This window comes from Castanea sativa, chromosome 3 (assembly GCF_040712315.1).
Source record: "Castanea sativa cultivar Marrone di Chiusa Pesio chromosome 3, ASM4071231v1".
Lineage (NCBI taxonomy): Eukaryota > Viridiplantae > Streptophyta > Magnoliopsida > Fagales > Fagaceae > Castanea > Castanea sativa.
Genome location: NC_134015.1, coordinates 39,662,461 through 39,680,773, shown reverse-complemented (window position 1 = coordinate 39,680,773; position 18,313 = coordinate 39,662,461). Strand labels below are relative to the sequence as shown.

At 35.4% G+C, this 18,313-nt stretch overlaps 1 protein-coding gene across 1 annotated transcript in view; it reads right to left on the bottom strand.

Annotated features, from left to right (window-relative positions):
• The window catches only part of LOC142627130 (MADS-box protein FLOWERING LOCUS C-like), a 34,835-nt gene that overhangs the window by 15,409 nt on the left and 1,113 nt on the right, over positions 1-18,313 (bottom strand). The gene's annotated exons all lie outside the window — the stretch shown is intronic.

Below are 18,313 nucleotides of genomic sequence, written 5' to 3'. Positions count from 1 at the left end.
AATCTACATTACTCCTGGCATCTAGATTCCCAGGAATGTAGCTATTCCTATGTTTGGTTTTATTGGGAGATTCCTAGGAATGTGAGATGATAATGTTTGGTGTATTCCTAGGAATCTTAAATGAATTATTTGTTTTTCCCATTTTGTCCTTAGATTTGAATGTGAAGTACCAAGCCCATTAAAAAAAAATCTTCCTTTAAATAAATAATGAAAAAAAAATATAAACTATTAATTAGTCCTTTGAAAAAATATCTTACTCTAAATAGATAGATAAAAAACATTATATAAACTATCAATTAGCAACACATTCATTAAAACTGTGATCTAACATTTCAAAATGACAAGAATAATACAAAAATAACTATTAGCAGAGTTATTTATCCTGTTTATGTTGTTTTGGCGGGAAAAGATAAAGAGAAGAGAGAAGATATTGATAATTTGTTTTATAGTTTATCTTAATTGCTTAAATGATAAGGAAAAAGGGTTAAAATTGTCAATTTATAAAAAATACAATTTCTTTTAAGTTTGGGAATCTGGATTCCCACCTGTTTTAAAGGGAATCCACATTCCTACTGAGAGGGGTTTAAGGATTCCCCTGGCATCTAATTCCCTAGCGTAATTTACAACCAAATATGGGAATCTTTAAACATTCCTGGGAATCCTAAAACATTACCCCATACCAAACGCCACCTTTAGGTTTACATATGAAAGTATGGTTTCTTTTTTCTTTAACACTTTACAATCTACTTTCACATCTTTAATGCCATCATACAACTTTCATATAAGGCTATAACAAAAATATGGAAGTTTGTTCTTCAGTTTCTCTTTCTTTTACCTGATTTTTCAATCTCTTAATTGCTAAATTTTTATGTAGTTCTTAATTCTCAATAAAAAAAAAATGTATTTGATTTCGTTCAAAAGAATCTTAATGCTTCAATATATTAAGTTAAAAGGAAATGTTAACAAATGTCTTTAGGGCAATGGTTAACATGACCCTAAGTTAAATTCATGATTTAAAAAAAAAAAAAAAATTGTGACCTAGGGCAGCTCTCTCAAAACCCTAGTTGCTAGTAGAAAACCTGTGCCTCCCTTCGGGTGAGGCTATATGCTGTGTTTTTTCTTCTTTTTCTTATTAGATAAAGGCTATATGCTGTTTGTCTTGTGGAAAAAGTTCTCTTTGTCTGATTGTGAAGGACAAATTTCTCGCACAAGATACTTTGGTCGAGGAGGAATTCTTTGTAGCCGCTAGATTTTTTATAAGGAGAGTTCTAAGTATGGAGGCTATTGCAAGGTTTTTTAAGTTGTTGTGGAGAACTTGTAAGGGTTTTGAAGTCAGAGATATGGGAAACCATAGGGTGGTGTTTGTCTTTTTGGATGCCTCAAATGTGGAAAAGGTCCTGATGGGGGAACCATGGACGTTTGATAAACATCTTGCATGCATGTAGCGGGTTGAAAACATACGGATGTAAGGAGTCTTGAATTTGTTTCTGCTAGGTTTAGGGTCCAAGTTCATAATTTACCCATTGGACTAAACTCGAGTGTGGCGAAGGAAATTGTATCAGTGGTTGGTGCAATGGATGATAGTAGATTTGATTTGAAAGGTTGTAATTTTCAGAGATTTAGGGTGGTTGTTTATATTTCCAAACCGATATGTCATGGTTGAAAAATAACTATGCACAGCGGACAAGAATGTTGGATTAGTTTCAAGTATGAGAGGTTACCAAACATTTGTTACTGGTGTGGGAAACTTACACATTCTTATAAGGAGTGCCTTACTTGGCTGAAAAGTAAAGGGTCTCTCAAAGATGGTGACAAACAGTTTGGGTCTTGGCTGTGAGCTTCTGCTCCAAATCCATCATGAAAAACTGTGATTGGTTTTGATGAGAATGACGGCGAGGATGTATTTCGAAATAATGATGAATTTGATGGCCAAAACAATGGGTGAGCCAACCGTGAGAATGGGGTAAAGTTAGAGGCGAATACATGTGCTCAGGCTACTTCTGTCAGTGAGGGGCGACGGGAAGCTACCGGTGATGGTAGAGAGGTGGAAATTGACCAGCGGAACCAGGTTATGGAGAGTTTAGTCGCTTTGCTTTTGGAGGATCGAAGGCTAGATTTTCAGGGATTTGAATCTCCTATTATGGGGGATACGATGGTGGTTACAGAAAATCATATCCCAAACTTTGAGGAGCAATTGGCAGACATTGATGAAGGTTTTACAAGATTTAAGAATAGGAATGGCAGGAAGGACGGACTTGGGCCTGAAATCTCTCCTATTATTTTTCCCCAACAATTAGGAGTGGTGAGCTCTTTGTGGTTGGGCTCTACACTAAATCAAGTGGAACTTCATATGCAGAATGGGTCGTGCTCGAGTAAGCCAGGGAAGGTTAGGGCGATGAGGACTCGACTAGAATTTTTAAGTGATGCACGTGAGATTAATAGTGTTTGCTTACCCAAAGAAATGAAGGTAACCATGTTGGCAAAAAGAACCCAGAGAGAGTTTGATGGGGAGATAAAGGACACAGTTGGGGGAAACAAGAGAAGGGGGTTCGAAAATATGGATTTCATGGTGGAGGTTGGTTCCCGGCCCCACCAACATCAATGAATCTCTTAGCATGGAATTGCCGGGAGCTTAGGAATTGCTGTGCAATTGAGGAGCTTGCTGATATAATCCGAGTACAGGATCCCGAGATCGTGTTCTTGTCTGAAACTTGGTCGACTAAGGATCAAATGGAGCGCATATGTGATGAGTTAGAATTTGATAGGTGCTTCATTGTCACCGAATGATGGAAGGGGTTGTGGACTGGCACTTTTGTGGAAAGCAATTGAAAATGTTTGAGTGGATAGTTTTTTGAAGTACCATATAGATGCTATTGATCATGGTGGTTTAGAGAATGCATGGAGACTGTTGGGTAGATAGAGGACACAGTTGGGGGAAAGAAGAGAAGGGGGTCCGAAAATATGGATTTAATGGTGGAGGTTGGTTCTCGGCCCCATCGGCATCAATGAATCCCTTAGCATGGAATTGCCAGGAGCTTGGGAATCGCCGTGCAGTCAAGGAGCTTGGTGATATAATCCAAGCACAGGATCCCGAGATTGTGTTCTTGTCTGAAACTTGGTCGACTAAGGATTAGATGTAGCACATATGTTATAAGTTAGAATTTGATAGGTGCTTCACTGTCACCAAATGATGGAAGGGGTTGTGGACTGGCACTTTTGTGGAAAGCAACTGAAAATGTTTGGGTGGATAGTTTTTCGAAGTACCATATAGATGCTATTGATCATGGTGGTTCAGAGAATGTATGGATAGGTTTTATGGGGAACCCAAAACAAGCCGAAGAAGTGAAGGATGGAATATGCTTCGGTTGTTAAGTTCAAAACTAAAATTGCCTTGCCGTTGTTTTGGTGATTTTAATGAGTTAATGCAAGTACAGGACAAACAGGAATGGGCGCCACGAGCTTCTCATCACAATTATTACACAATCCTTTTTCTCGCAATGCCTACATCTCAGCCCAAGATTTTTTTTTTATGGCTGGGTTATTTTGAGGTCGTGTGGTTGCAAAGGTTGGTGGGATAGTTTTTGCCGATGACGGTAAAGGTAAGAGAGGGCCTCAAGTGGTTGTTGTGGACAGTGGGGGTCTATTTAGAATGATTACATGTTGAAGCTTCTGCAATTTATGCTCTTGAAATCGTGCTAGGCTAGTAGCATGGACAAATGTTGTGGGGCAAAATAATTTCACCTCCGCCCATATCTCATCCTTCAATCTGCCTATATAATTCCTTACTAGAGCTTTCTCTGGCCATTCTTGTAACTTAGATGCTATCCTTTTGAATTGGGCCTAGTACTCTAACTATTCCTGTATGACGCAGCTTGGATAGAGCTTCATCGAAGTCCTCTAATCAGAAGGTCCGAAATGGACACACAGAGCATGTGCAAATTCTTCCCATGAAACATCTGTTCGTGTTTTTTTCGAACCATTGATACCATTGGAGAGCGTTGTCTAGAAGGTGGAATGAAGCAAGCTTTACCTTCTCATTATTCGCTGTCCATTGATACCAAATTTTTTTTTTCTGCCTTGTAAATCATGTTGGATCATCACCACTGAATTTGGGAAAATCTAATCGAGTTTGTACCCCCCCCCCAATAGCTCCGTCATTGGGTCCTTCCAATCCGTAATTAGGGTTGTCAACACTCCCTTCGGAATTACGATTCTTGTTAGGAGAGCCAGTTCCACAGTGGATGTTGCTATTAATCGGGTTACTCTAGTTATCCATTCTTTGCCCTATCTGAGCTATAGTAGTGGAGAGGGCCTCTAGACTGTACTTTACACTGGTTAACTATTTAGTGAACTCTTTCCTTGGGTTTTAAACTACCTGTGAATTGAGTGAGTGCTCACTTCTAAGGCCACTATATGACCGTCATTGGTTATGGAACAGGTGGATGGTGGATTGTTCATCATTTGGCTCTGATACCAAATGCTATGACCGGTGAGTTTGAGAAGAATTAGTTGTATTCGAGGCAACAACCCTCCAAGAATTTCATAGAAAAGAAGAGAATAGTTTAAGTGAATAATATCTGATGCCTCTTATTGATCAATAAGCCGTAGCTTAAATACAACCATGATAAATTCAAATACGAAATGATAACTCCTAAAGATAACATCAATCTTAACCTACTGCCAACAAACTAGATAACAATCTAAATCTAAACAAATAACAACTAATGATAACTACTACTAATGAGGCATTATCACAATTTAGTGAACTCTTCCCTTGGGTTTTAACCTACCTGTGAATTGAGTGAGTGCTCACTTCTAAGGCCACTATATGACCGTCATTGGTTATGGAACAGGTGGATGGTGGATTGTTCATCATTTGGCTCTGATACCAAATGCTATGACCGGTGAGTTTGAGAAGAATTAGTTGTATTCGAGGCAACAACCCTCCAAGAATTTCATAGAAAAGAAGAGAATAGTTTAAGTGAATAATATCTGATGCCTCTTATTGATCAATAAGCCGTAGCTTAAATACAACCATGATAAATTCAAATACGAAATGATAACTCCTAAAGATAACATCAATCTTAACCTACTGCCAACAAACTAGATAACAATCTAAATCTAAACAAATAACAACTAATGATAACTACTACTAATGAGGCATTATCACAAATCGTCAATTTGTTGGAGATAATCTTTGGCTGCGTAATTAAATCCAACATCAATAAGTCTCATGTGTTCCTGAAACATAGCAGTTGGTCCACAAATATATACTTCCTATATACATGGGTGACTCATTTTTATGACTTTGAATAAATTTTCATTACTTATCCCAAAAAAAAAAAAAAAAAATTGAGACTTCACTCACACGTGTATATCTAACAAAGGATGAATATAAAACTAGATAGGTAAGGTTTCAAGACAACCCATTACATCACCCTTATTCATCTCTTTGCCTTTAGGAACCCTATAATTGGTTATTGTTGTTGATACAAAGCCCCTTCTACTACCGTAAAATATTGTGATAAGGAAGAAATTCTTTTTATTCACTTCATATTTTTCATAGCACAAATGTAACACTTTGGTCTCCTCTTAGTAAAATATCACGAGAAAAAAGAAATCTTTATTTTTATTTTTTACTTCACCATATTTTTCATAGCACAAATGCAACACTTTGGTCTCCTTGTAATATAAGAGGAGCGGAGAAAATGAGAGTGATTTTCATATATTTTATACAAATCAAGAGATTTGAGGGATTTGATTTCATCAAATCAATGAGAAATTTTAGAGATTTGACTACATAAAATCAAGAGCTTGGATTTCAACATGTTAACAAAATTAATAATGATTTTTTTTTTTTTTGAAAAACAAACTAACAGCTAAACACACACGCTTTAATTACACTCTCTCACCAAGCTCAAACACATTACTTAACCCAAAGTACAATAATGAAATGTTTGATATATTGTTTGGTGATATCTGAATACTGAGCCAAATGCTTATTGGGTAATCCCCATCAAGTTGGAGCATGAATGTCATTGATACCCAACTTGCCACTAAGGGACGAAATTGATCTTTGCCGTGAGGCTTAGTAAATATATTAACAATTTGATGCATAGAAGTAACATGAAAGGTGTGGATCAATCTAGCTTGAATCGTTTCATGAATGAGGGGGCAATCTTACTAAATGAGTTTGGTGCACTCATGGAATATGAGATTAGAAGTAATGTTGAGTGCTACTTTATTGTCATAGTAAAGTCTCATAGAGTCACTGTGAATGATGTTAAGGTGCCTAAGAAGCCATAAAAGCCAAACGAGTTCATATTTGATGGAGGTCCTGGCGTGGTTCAACAGAGAAGCTAGATATAGTACTTTTTTTTTTTGTAGGTAATTTAAGAATTATTATTGACGAAAATGGAAAAAGAAACATACCTGTGTTCATGAGAATGAACACAACAAAGCACAAAACAGAACACCACAGAAAAACTATCAAGAGACTAAACTAAGAGAAGAAAAAAAACTGAACAATAGAAGAACATTCTGTAAAACTCCAACACCGGGACCAATCAAAAAGACTTCTCTAGCACAGGCCTATTAACTCAACCAAAGACTTTTTAGAATCTTCAAAGGACCGACGATTACGCTCCATCCATACAGTCCACATCAAACATCCTGGAATTAAATTCCAAATATTTGAATCATGTTTCCCCAGCCAATGATTTTGACAAAATAATAATTGCACTACAGAGCTAGGCAAGACCCACTGAATATCGAAAGCCTGAAGCATAAAAACCCATAAAGAATTCACCACATGACAGTGAATAAAGAGATTATCCACAGATTCCCCACTACACCGGCACATACAACACCGATTTGTCAAAGGGCGACCTCTAAGTAAGAGATTATCCAATGTAAGAATGCGATCATAAGTTGCCGTCCATAAAAAAAAAGCCACCCTTTTGGGAACCTATGCTTTCCAAATGCCCTTCCAAGGGGAGATTGAGTTGGTAGTCGTCCTTAACTCATAGTAAAAGGAACGGGTATCAAACTTACCATTTCCATTAAGACCCCAACACAAAGAATTGCTGCCTACTCCATGTGGAAGATGAACTTGAATAAAATCAAGAAGAGAAAAAGAAGCAGCAAGCTCCCAGTCTTCAAAATCCCTATAAAATCTCAAGTTCCAAAATGTAACATCCCCCTCTTGATAACTCACAACATCGGAAATACAAACTTTCGTATCCGCTGAATCACATATAACTCAGGGTAGAGGATCTTAAGGGATCAACCCCAACCCATCTATCATGCCAGAAACGAATCCGGGTACCATCACCCACAACAAAGGAAAAATTCTTAGAGAAGTCTTCCCACCCTTCATTAATACTAACCACACCCATGAGTTCTCCTACAAATTTTAGTACCCCAACCCCCTTGACCCTCCCCATATTTAGTGGATATAACCCTCAGCCAAAGATGAGTAACTTCATGCCCGTATCTCCACAACCACTTTCCTAATAGAGCTTGATTAAAGGACACCAAATTTCTCATCCCCAAACTTCCCATTTCAATAGGTCCCACGCCACCAAAGGGTATTTGAAGCTCACTTCAGACGATCCCCATAAAAGGTTTCTTTGGATTCTTTCCAGTCTTGCAGCCACAGCTATAGGAATAGTAAATAACAATAAAAAATAAGTAGGAAGGCTAGAAAGAGTGTTCTTCAATAAAGTGAGCCTACCACCCTTGGATAAATAAAGGCGTTTCCATCCTGATAATTTCTTCTCCATCTTCTCCAAAATGGGATTCCAAATAGAAGCTGTCTTGAACGATGTACCAAGTGGCATCCCCAAGTATTTCATAGGCAAGCTGCCCACCTTGCAACTAAGGATATTGGCCAAAGCATCCAGATTATTCACCTCCCTAATAGGGACAATCTTACTTTTCCCTGTTTTAACCTTCAAACCTGTAAAAGCTTGAAAACACAATAAGGCCAGCCTTATAGACAGCAACTAATCCCTAGAAGCATCACAAAACAAAATAGTGTCGTTCGCAAACAACAAATGAGAAATGCATACACCAACAGAGTTCACTGGTCCCACACGAAAACCATGAATCATACCACATTCCTCAATTTTTCTTAGAATCCTTCTTAAGGCCTCCATAATCAAAAGGAAGATGAGAGGGGATAAAGGATCACCTTGTCACAAACCTCGAGAGCTTCCAAAGAAACCTTCAGGGGAACCATTCACTAGATGGGGTTGTTATGAAGGAAAACACAATAGCTAGTACCAGATCAGTGAGTAATTCAACAAGCACTACAATTAGAATCATAAGAGCATCAACATTACAACCCCCAAATTGCAAATTTATAGCATCAACCCATAAAAAATGGGCATTATCCGAAATGGTGGTGCTACTAATAATTTTTAAAATCACACTACAATAAGGTTCTACTTCTACAATGTCACTGTAGCAAGTTGTATAATTTTTAATTAATTTATTCTCTCTTTTCCTTTTATTCTCTCTCTGTCTCCCACTCTTTATCTCTCTCCGTGTCTCACTTCTCTAATTTTCTCTCTCTCTCTCTCAAAACTTGCTATTAGAGCTAGATTGGGCCATTTTGCATGGAGATCATCGTGGGGCATGTGGGTCGTAGTGTTGAGATTAGTGTGCAGTGGTGGCCTAGTTGTGGTGGAGAGGTCACGGTGGTGGTAGTGTTTTTTCTACAAGTGAGATTGGGTAGGTCATGGCAAAGGTGAGTGGGTTTTGATTTTGGGTGGGTTCTGATGAGGTTTGGGTTGGAATTTGCTATGGGTTTGATTTTGAGGTTGGGATGAGTTTTTGTCTTTTGGATTCGGAATTTGTGGTTTTCTTTTGTTTGGATTTTTTTTTTATTTTAGAAATGCTATGTTCATAACATTTTACAATATTTTTACAACAAATTCTAAGTAGCAAGTTGTTACTATCAGGGCAAAAAAGTAATTTTAGTGTCAGGTTCAAATTTGAACTAATAACAACTAACCACCTATGATTTGTTGTGAAAATATTGTGGACATAGCACCTCTTTTTTTTTTTTTTTTTTTGTGGGTCATCTTTTGGATTTGGATTTTGCTAAGGGTTTGATTTGATTTTGGGATGGTTTTTTTTAAGGTAGGGGTTGAAGCGGTGGTGGTGCTGGGGGTGGGTTTTTGTTATGGGTCATCTATGGGTTCATAGTGGTGGAGGTGGGGGGTTGTCGTGGTGGGTTTTAGTGTGGGTTTGCTATTGTGGTAGTGGATTTTTGTTGTGGGTTAGGTTCATGGTGGTGGTGGAGGGTTGCCGTGGTGGCGGGGGTAGGTGATTGATGGTTGTGGTTGATTAATTGTTGTGCTTATGGAGGATTATGGGTTTGGGTGTTGTGTATGTGTTCTTTTTTTTTTTTTCATTTTTTCTCTTGGTGGTGGTGTGGTGGTGGTTGATGTGGGTTCGTGGTGCCGATTTCTGGCCGGAGGTCAATGGGTTTGCTGGGACGTGAGTGGTAGTGGCAGTGTGTATTTGTGTTTGTTTGGTGGTTTTTTTCAATGGGTTTTGGTAGTTGGCATGGTGGTGGCTATTGTGGTTGTGGTTATTGTGGTTGTGGTGGCAGTTGCTGGCCGATGGGTTTGCTAGGATGTGAGTGGCAATGGGTAATGTGTTGTTATGGTTGGTTGGTTGCTTTAAGGAAAAGGGAGAAAGAGAGGAAGAGGAAGAGGAAGAGGAAGAGAGAGAGAGAGAGAGAGAGAGAGAGAGAGCAATAATAAAAAAATAAAGAATAAAAATAGAGTTTGGGATGTTGGGTGTATTGAAAAGTGGTATTGTATAATAGATAAAGTAGCTTTTGAGATGGTAAATGAGATATTTTTTAGAATCCTTGATGTTAATGCTCTAATAGGTTCCAAGATGGGTGAAAGATGTGGAAGACAATAGCTAAAGACATTAGTTTGCTTTTTGCTCTTCCAAGAATTGGGGTTGTTAGGAAGAAAAACACAATGGCTGGTAACAGATCAGTGAATAATTCAATAAGCACCACAATTAGAATCATAATAGGTTGCAAGATGGGTGGAGGATATGTAAGACAATAGAATGCATTAGCCAAAAGCAAAGTTCATATATGCAAAAATTCATGTTTAGAGCAAGCAACTTCAATGCCAATTAATTATTTTAAGGGGCCAATGTCTTTAATGTGAAAAAAACTATGTAGAAAAGCCTTCAAGAACTAATGGCACAAGTGTGATTAATGGTGATATGATATCCACAACATAAACTAACACAACCATAATGAAAGAATTTTTGAGAGTTATGAACAAGGAATAGTCGTAATAAGGCTATTGAACCCTACAAGGCGAAGAACGGAAGAAAATTTCTCAAACCAATTCCATTAGTCATGTTTGAGACCATATAAGGACTTTTGAAGGTGGTATAACATGTGATCCCCTTGAGTGCGAACACCCAGTAAGGGTTCATGTAAACTTTTTCATAGAGGTTTCCATGTAAAAAGGCATTGTAGACATCAAGTTGATAGTTGTGAACAAGGAATAGTCGCAATGAGGCTGTTGAACCCTACAAGGTGAAGAATTGAAGATAATTTCTCAAACCAATTCTATAAGTCTTGTTTGAGGCCATATAAGGACTTTGAAGGTGGCATACCATGTGATCCCCTGGAGTGCAAACACCTAGTAAGGGTTTTATGTAAACATTTTTATAGAGGTTTTCCATGTAAGAAGGCATTGTCGACATCAAGTTGATGCAAGGTCCAATTTTTAATGGTGACAACCAAAACACACTTGACAATGACTAAATTGGAAAATGGAGCAAAGGTTTCATGGTAGTTTAGCCCTTCAGTTTGAGTTAAACGCTTTACCACTAGGTGCACCTTATGGCGTTTGATGGCTTGATGTAGATTGGTTTAAGGAGAAGAAAATATTTTAATATTTTATGTTATTTTCTCTTTCCTAGTGGAATTAGGATTTATTTGCTTTTACAAGTTCAATTAAAATCTCTTTAACAAATTCCCTTTTAGCTTAAGAGATTGTTACCCTCTCCAAAAGTTGGCTTAGGTTCAATCTCCTTACAAAAATAAAAACAAAAACCCTATGCTTTGAATGAGCTCTAGCTCAAGAATCATTTCCTTATTTCATGAATTGATGAAGGGTGAGGTCATAGGTTCAAACACACTAAGTGCTTGGATAACCTACCAATCAATAATTACTTTTTTAAAAAACTACCAATTAATAATTAAATAACCTTAATTTGTGTCACATACTAGTAGATATCACCATGAGTAGGTGGGTATCACATACCAAACATAAAACTGTATGTATTCTTCTTACCATCACGTTGAATCCCCCTTTCATATTGCCATGGTCTACCTAGGAGAAGATGACATGCATTCATAACTACTACATTGCATCATGCATTATCCTTATATTTCATCCCAATGGAAAATTATATCAAACAACATTTAGATACAATTACCTCATTACCTTTTTTGAGCCAAGATAGCTTGTAAGGATTAGGGTGCTTCTCTATTGCTTATCCCAATTTTTGAACAGCCTCTTCTGATACCACATTCTCACAACTTCTAGAATCAATGACAAGTTTATATACCTTGCCCCCCAATAGTACATGTAGTTTGAAAGATATTATCTTTGGAGCCAATCCTTACCTTCAAATTTGCAAGGTGTGAAACATTCCCTTCTCGTATCTAACAAAGGGCCATCATCTCCTAGCACATACTCCTCTTCCTCTTCCTCTTCAGCATCATGAATAACTTCTGACTCAAAAAGGTATTTAAATGATTATTAGTACATTCTTCATTCTCACTAAATAAACCCTTACCATACCGGCCACCCTTCTTGCAATCAGCCATTCTATGCCCTACTTCACCACACTTGAAACATCGAGGGGCAGAACTACTAGTAGTGCGGTTGGGTTGTGGATTAGCTTGATTAACTTGGCCTTTTCTTTGTGTAGATTGTGCAATTGCACCATAAGGAGGAGCTACTGGGGGTAGTTAGATGCCACCACTATTTGAAACCATATTAGTCCTCCTATTCATCATCTTCTCTAAATACAAGGCTCTCTGATGAGCTTCAGATACAGAAATCGGATCAAAGAAATGCAAGGCTCTCTGATGCCTCATGCCCCTAATATAATGTGAAACTAATTGATCTTTCAAATTTGCAAGGTCAACTCTAGCTACAAGTTGATAAAACTCACGAGTATAATCAACTATAGATTGTGTACCTTGTCTAAGATTGTGTAGCTGTTGATATAATGTACACAAATAATTATGGGGCAAGAATGTAGCACGCATATGTTTTAACAATTTTTCCCAATTATTGATTTTAGATTTACCTTGGCAAATGCAGCCATGTTTTAATTGTTGCCACCATGCACCAGCACATCCTTTGAATTTGGTAGCCACCAAAGAAACTCACTTGTCTTGTAGTACTTCCTTAAACTCCAAAATCTCTTCAATCGCAGCAACCCAATCTAGAAATTCTTAGGGTTGTAGACAACCTTTGAGCTTTGGAATATCTAATTTGAACCCAGATTCCCATCTGCTTGTATTGTATGAAACCAAGGGTTTCTCCCTCCTCCTCCTATGTCCAACAAACAGATTTTTCATCTCATCCTCAATATTATAGTCTATCTCATCAACCCCAATTTGAGAGAAGCTCATCAACCCCAATGAAATCACAGTATTTAATGTTTCAAGTTCAAGCTTTAGTAGATTGAAACTTCGTTCATCCATAGGGAACTCATCTACTTCTGAACAAACCAATTGTACCAACGTATGATTGTAATCAATAAAATTAGTAACCTCTTGTGCTTGAACATAGAAAGTCTCATCAACAATGTGGGTTATGGCCTCACCTTGTATGTATTTGACTTTATTTTCATCTAGATAAATATCATAAATTGGTGGTGAATCCCAATCTATTGCACAAACTCTGTCAATGTATTCATCATCTTCTTCGATATTACAGCCCCCTTCCTCGATGTCGAGATCCTCCTCCTTCTCCTCTTCTACATAACATGGATTTGGATGGCAGTTTTGAGGTTGAATTCCAATGGCTAAGGCGGTGAGCTGCTTTGAAAGCATATTAAACCACTCCTCTGTTCGTTGAAAGAATGCCTCTAGTTGCGCATCGCAGCAACCTCATCGCGTTCACACACGTCATCCCCCACGTGATCCTCTTTGATATTGCAGTCCTCCTCCTCGATGTCGAGATCCTCATCCTCCTCTACATAACATGGATTTGGATGGTAGTTTTGAGGTTAATTTCCAATGGCTAAGGCGATGAGCTACTTTGAAAGTGCATTAAACCACTCCTCTGTTCGTTGAAAGAACGCCTCTAATTGCGCGTCACGTGCAACCTCATCGCATTCATACACGTCATTTATGGCAACAAGTCTTCCCCCACATGATCCTCTCTGTGCCATTATAGGAACCTAGCCTTGCTCTGATACCAATTGATGCAGTGTAGGCATGTAGAAGCAAAATCTATAACACACAATTACTACAACTCTTCCACAAAACCTAAGTTCTACAAGAACACTAGGCTAGTAGGCGAAATAGTAGAGAAAGCCTCTCTAACAAACTTTTATTAATCAACACATAACAATAATCCACCTCTATATAAAGAGTATTTATAGAAATAAAATCTCTTACTCATTTTAAGAAAAGAAATAATAAACCTACTTCTACTTGAGAAAGGAAAAACAATTTAACTAGGAAAAGAAAAACAATTAAAATCCTAATTCAACTAGGAAACTTATTTTAATTGAACTTGTAAAAGCAAATAAATCCTCATTCCACTGAAGGAGAAAACAACATAAAATATAAAAATATTTTCTTCTCCCTTAACCAATCTGCATCATGGCTCCATTAGAATGATTTTTTTTTTTTTTTAATTTTTTATCTTCCACTCCCACTTGAAGCTGATCAGTTTCTCTCTAGGGTTGATGTTCTTGCTTGATATAAGTTTTAAGAAGACTGAAATCAGCTATCTTGGAGTGAAACAAGCTCTCGTGGTGGAAAAAAAGTCGTAAGGAATGTGACATCAATACTAATGAAGACAATACATTTATTGAGATCGAAACTCTATACCCAAATTGAGCAAAAGGATATCCAAGAAAAACCCCTTTGATGGTTATATGAGAGAATTTGTGTTTGTGAGATGACAAATTTTGACCATTACATAAACATCGTAAGACATAAAGGCGTGCATATGACCATTTAGATTTAAGAAGTTCATGTGGAGATTTGCCTTAAAGAAGAGGAGTGGGCAATCAACTGATTAAGTGAACAGTGATAAGACACAATCCCATCAAAATTTGAGTGGCGATGTTTACGTTTAGCAAGACTATTTTGTTTGGATATCTCAACACAAGGATGTTGATAAATAATGTAATGTTCACAATGTGCGAGTTTGTTAACAAATTTTTTTTTGATAAGCGTTTGCTAACAAATAAAAGTTTAAAACATAAAATCCGGGACTCACATGATATTGTTAAGCTGTATTTTATCTGAGAGAGTGACAATCCCAAAGAGAGAAATAGATGAAAATTCCCCATTATGTAGACGTACATGTCTATCATTAGAAACAAAAAGAACAAGAGGCAAGTAATTAACACACGAAGACATAATGAAAGTGTCAATATCTATAACCTAAAGTGAAAAATTGGAATTCCTTGTGAGATTAGCAATGGACTAGGTGATGTTCATGTTGAGAAGAGAGAGAAGTTATTGATATTGTTCCACTGTGAGCTAATGTGTCTCATTGTTAGATGCATCAATGGCATCACTTGTGGTAGTGGCTACAATCGACTAGTTTGGTGGGTAACCGTAGAGTTTGTTTGTAGCACTTTGCTTTGGTGTGCCCTCTTTTATAGCAGTGCTATAACAGTGATCACATTAAGGCCGATGATTTTCCTTCTTGTCAATGGTGGATGAATGGCCTTATTTTGAGTCAAATCACATTTGGTTGTTGTGAGTGTTGCTAAATTAGGTTGGTGGTGGGTGAGTGACCCTGATTCTGAGTTTGATCACTTTTGGTTATTGCAAGCCTACAAAATTAGGTTGAGAAAGGCTGACAATATTTATTTTAAGGCTCAAGATTTTAAGGTCAAAAAATGATTCTACCAAAGGTTTAATCGTAATAATGTCATAAATAATAGAATATTAATAATAAATAATATGTAAGTCTCACATTGAAAAAATAAATATGTATTTAAAAGTATCGCAAGTCACATTGAATTAATGGAATAAGGTGCTATGATTCTTCCTCTATAAATAAGGAAGAAGTATTAATAAGAAGTGTTACAAGAATGTCCCCCCTTGACTTTTCAAAAATCCTCCCTCTTATATTTTTGGTTTAAAAAAAATAATTTTGGATATAAATTTAAATTAAGGCCCCCGTAGATTTTTTACTTTACTAAACATGTGTAATGTATTTATATAGTTGATTAATGCATTTTTGTTCCCTTTAATCACTCTTATATCATACATAGTTCGTTGAATCAATTATATTTAATGGATACCATATGCAATTTAATAATTTTTTAATTTTATTAAATTAACTTGTATATTTTTAGACATATCAAGACTTATTCCTTTTTTTATTCGTAAAAATATAGAGATTTACTTGATATTGCTCTCCTAATAAAGTCCCAGGCTTGAGGTCTGGATTCTCAAAAAAAAAAAAAAACTTATATTTACTTAAGAAAATATCATATATTAATTCAAAATTAAAAACGTTCTTAACGTATAAGATATATAGTGTGTGCGCACGGGTGTTATTCTTTAGATTTAATATATATATATATATATATATATATATATATATATGTAGAATTAAACTATTGGTTTCCAGTAGAATTTAAATGCAAACTAGTAATATATTCTTTACCACGCACCTTGATCTAATGAAACATTTTCGACAATGGCAATCCTATCTGGCTTCACCACCTCAACCTGTGTTCTTTAGATTTCCTTATTATTATTCTATGCCACTTTTCTTTTTTGATAAGTTATTATTCTGTGCCCTTTGATATAAACCACCCTCTCATGTTTCTAAGGTACTAAACAACTGCTGAACCCTAATGTCTACAACAAAACAGTTTTTTACTATTATGAGTTTATGAAAGTCACAAACTTGGGGGGGGGGGGGGGGTGGTGGGGGAGAGAGAGAGAGGGTTTAGATTAGTTTCATAAATGTAACAAAAGACAAGTGTAGAGTAGGCCAGTAGGGGAAATTACGTGGCAAATAAGATCGGAGACACGCTATAGGTACATGCAACAACACGAAACACAACAAACGAGAACCCAGAACAATCGTCTGCAGATACAGACTGAGAAGAAAACGACGAATAATGGCAGATCTTAATCACATGGAAATGGACGTCCACCCACAATTGGTACTACTATCGTCCTTAATTAACAAATGAGCACTTAAACTGGAGTGAAGCTAGTAACATATAAAATGACATCATTTATGTTATAATTTATCCCGTAACGAGTTGTAAGTGGTAAAAATGTGTTCTTAACATTATTCTTTAAACTATATAAAAAATTGTTGTAGTTCACCTAATTGATACCTTATAATATTTTTAAACTAAAAATAATGCACTTAGCAATAAATAAATAATTAAACAAACTACTCAGCAAAAAATAAAGAATAAAATTCCTCATAATATTTTTAAACTAAAAATAATGCACTTAGCAGTAAATAAATAATTAAACAAAATATTCTGCAAACAATAAAGAATAATAATAATAATGGCAATAAAGAAATATGATATTGTTTTAGAAGCGCAATAAATAGATAATAAAACTAACAATTCAGCAAATATAATAATAATAAATAAACTAATGGTAGCGCCTGTTTCGGAGAGATCTTTTGTTTCCTTTGACGAATTTTGGAAAGATGTTATGAATATAATAATATATGCAGTTAAACGGATTCTAAAATTCTAACTTTCTGTAATAATTATAAAAAAAAAGTTAACTAATATTCTAAAAGCATTGATTTAGAAACATTTTTATAGATAAGTGATAAAATAATTAATTTTTTAAACAATTTTTTATATTTTTTTATAAAAATAGTATTAAACAAGAACCCAGGACAACCGTCTGCAGATACAGACTGAGAAGAAAACGACGAATAATGGCAGATCTTAATCACATGGAGATGAATGTCCACCCACAACTGGTACTACTATCGTACTTAATTAACAAATGAGCACTTAAACTGGAGTGAAGCTAGTAACATATAAAATGACATCATTTATGTTATAATTTATCCCGTAACGAGTTGTAAGTGGTAAAAATGTGTTCTTAACATTATTCTTTAAACTATGTAAAAAATTGTTGTAGTTCACCTAATTGATACCTTATAATATTTTTAAACTAAAAATAATGCACTTAGCAATAAATAAATAATTAAACAAACTACTCAGCAAAAAATAAAGAATAAAATTCCTCATAATATTTTTAAACTAAAAATAATGCACTTAGCAATAAATAAATAATTAAACAAAATATTCTGCAAACAATAAAGAATAATAATAATAATGGCAATAAAGAAATGAGAAAGATGATATTGTTTTAGAAGCGCAATAAATAGATAATAAAACTAACAACTCAGCAAATATAATAATAATAAATAAACTAATGGTAGCGCCTGTTTCGGAGAGATCTTTTGTTTCCTTTGAGGAATTTTGGAAAGATGTTATGAATATAATAATATATGCAGTTAAACGGATTCTAAAATTCTAACTTTCTGTAATAATTAAAAAAAAAATTAACTAATATTCTAAAAGCATTGATTTAGAAACATTTTTATAGATAAGTGGTAAAATAATTAATTTTTTTAACAATTTTTTATATTTTTTATAAAAATAGTATTAAATTTTTTTAAATATAGTTTATTAATGCCTGTTAATAAAATTCATAAAAAAAAATATTATATAATACAGCAATAAATAAACTGGACTGAAAATTTTATATAAAAGTAGGATTTTGCTAATATGTACTCTAGAGTATACAATAATTAATTATTTTTAAAAATATTTTTTTAGAATTGAAAAGGTATTAATATATTTTTTTAATTTTTGAAAAAATATTTTTAAAAAATAAATAATTTACCGTGGACAGGCACACATTAACCGAAGTATACTAGTAAAGTACTAAAAAAGGAAACTCAGTTTACAGCTTTGGAAGTACCACAACATCGTACATAACTCTAAACTGCATATACTAACATTAGCACTAAATCTAGAGAAATTTTTC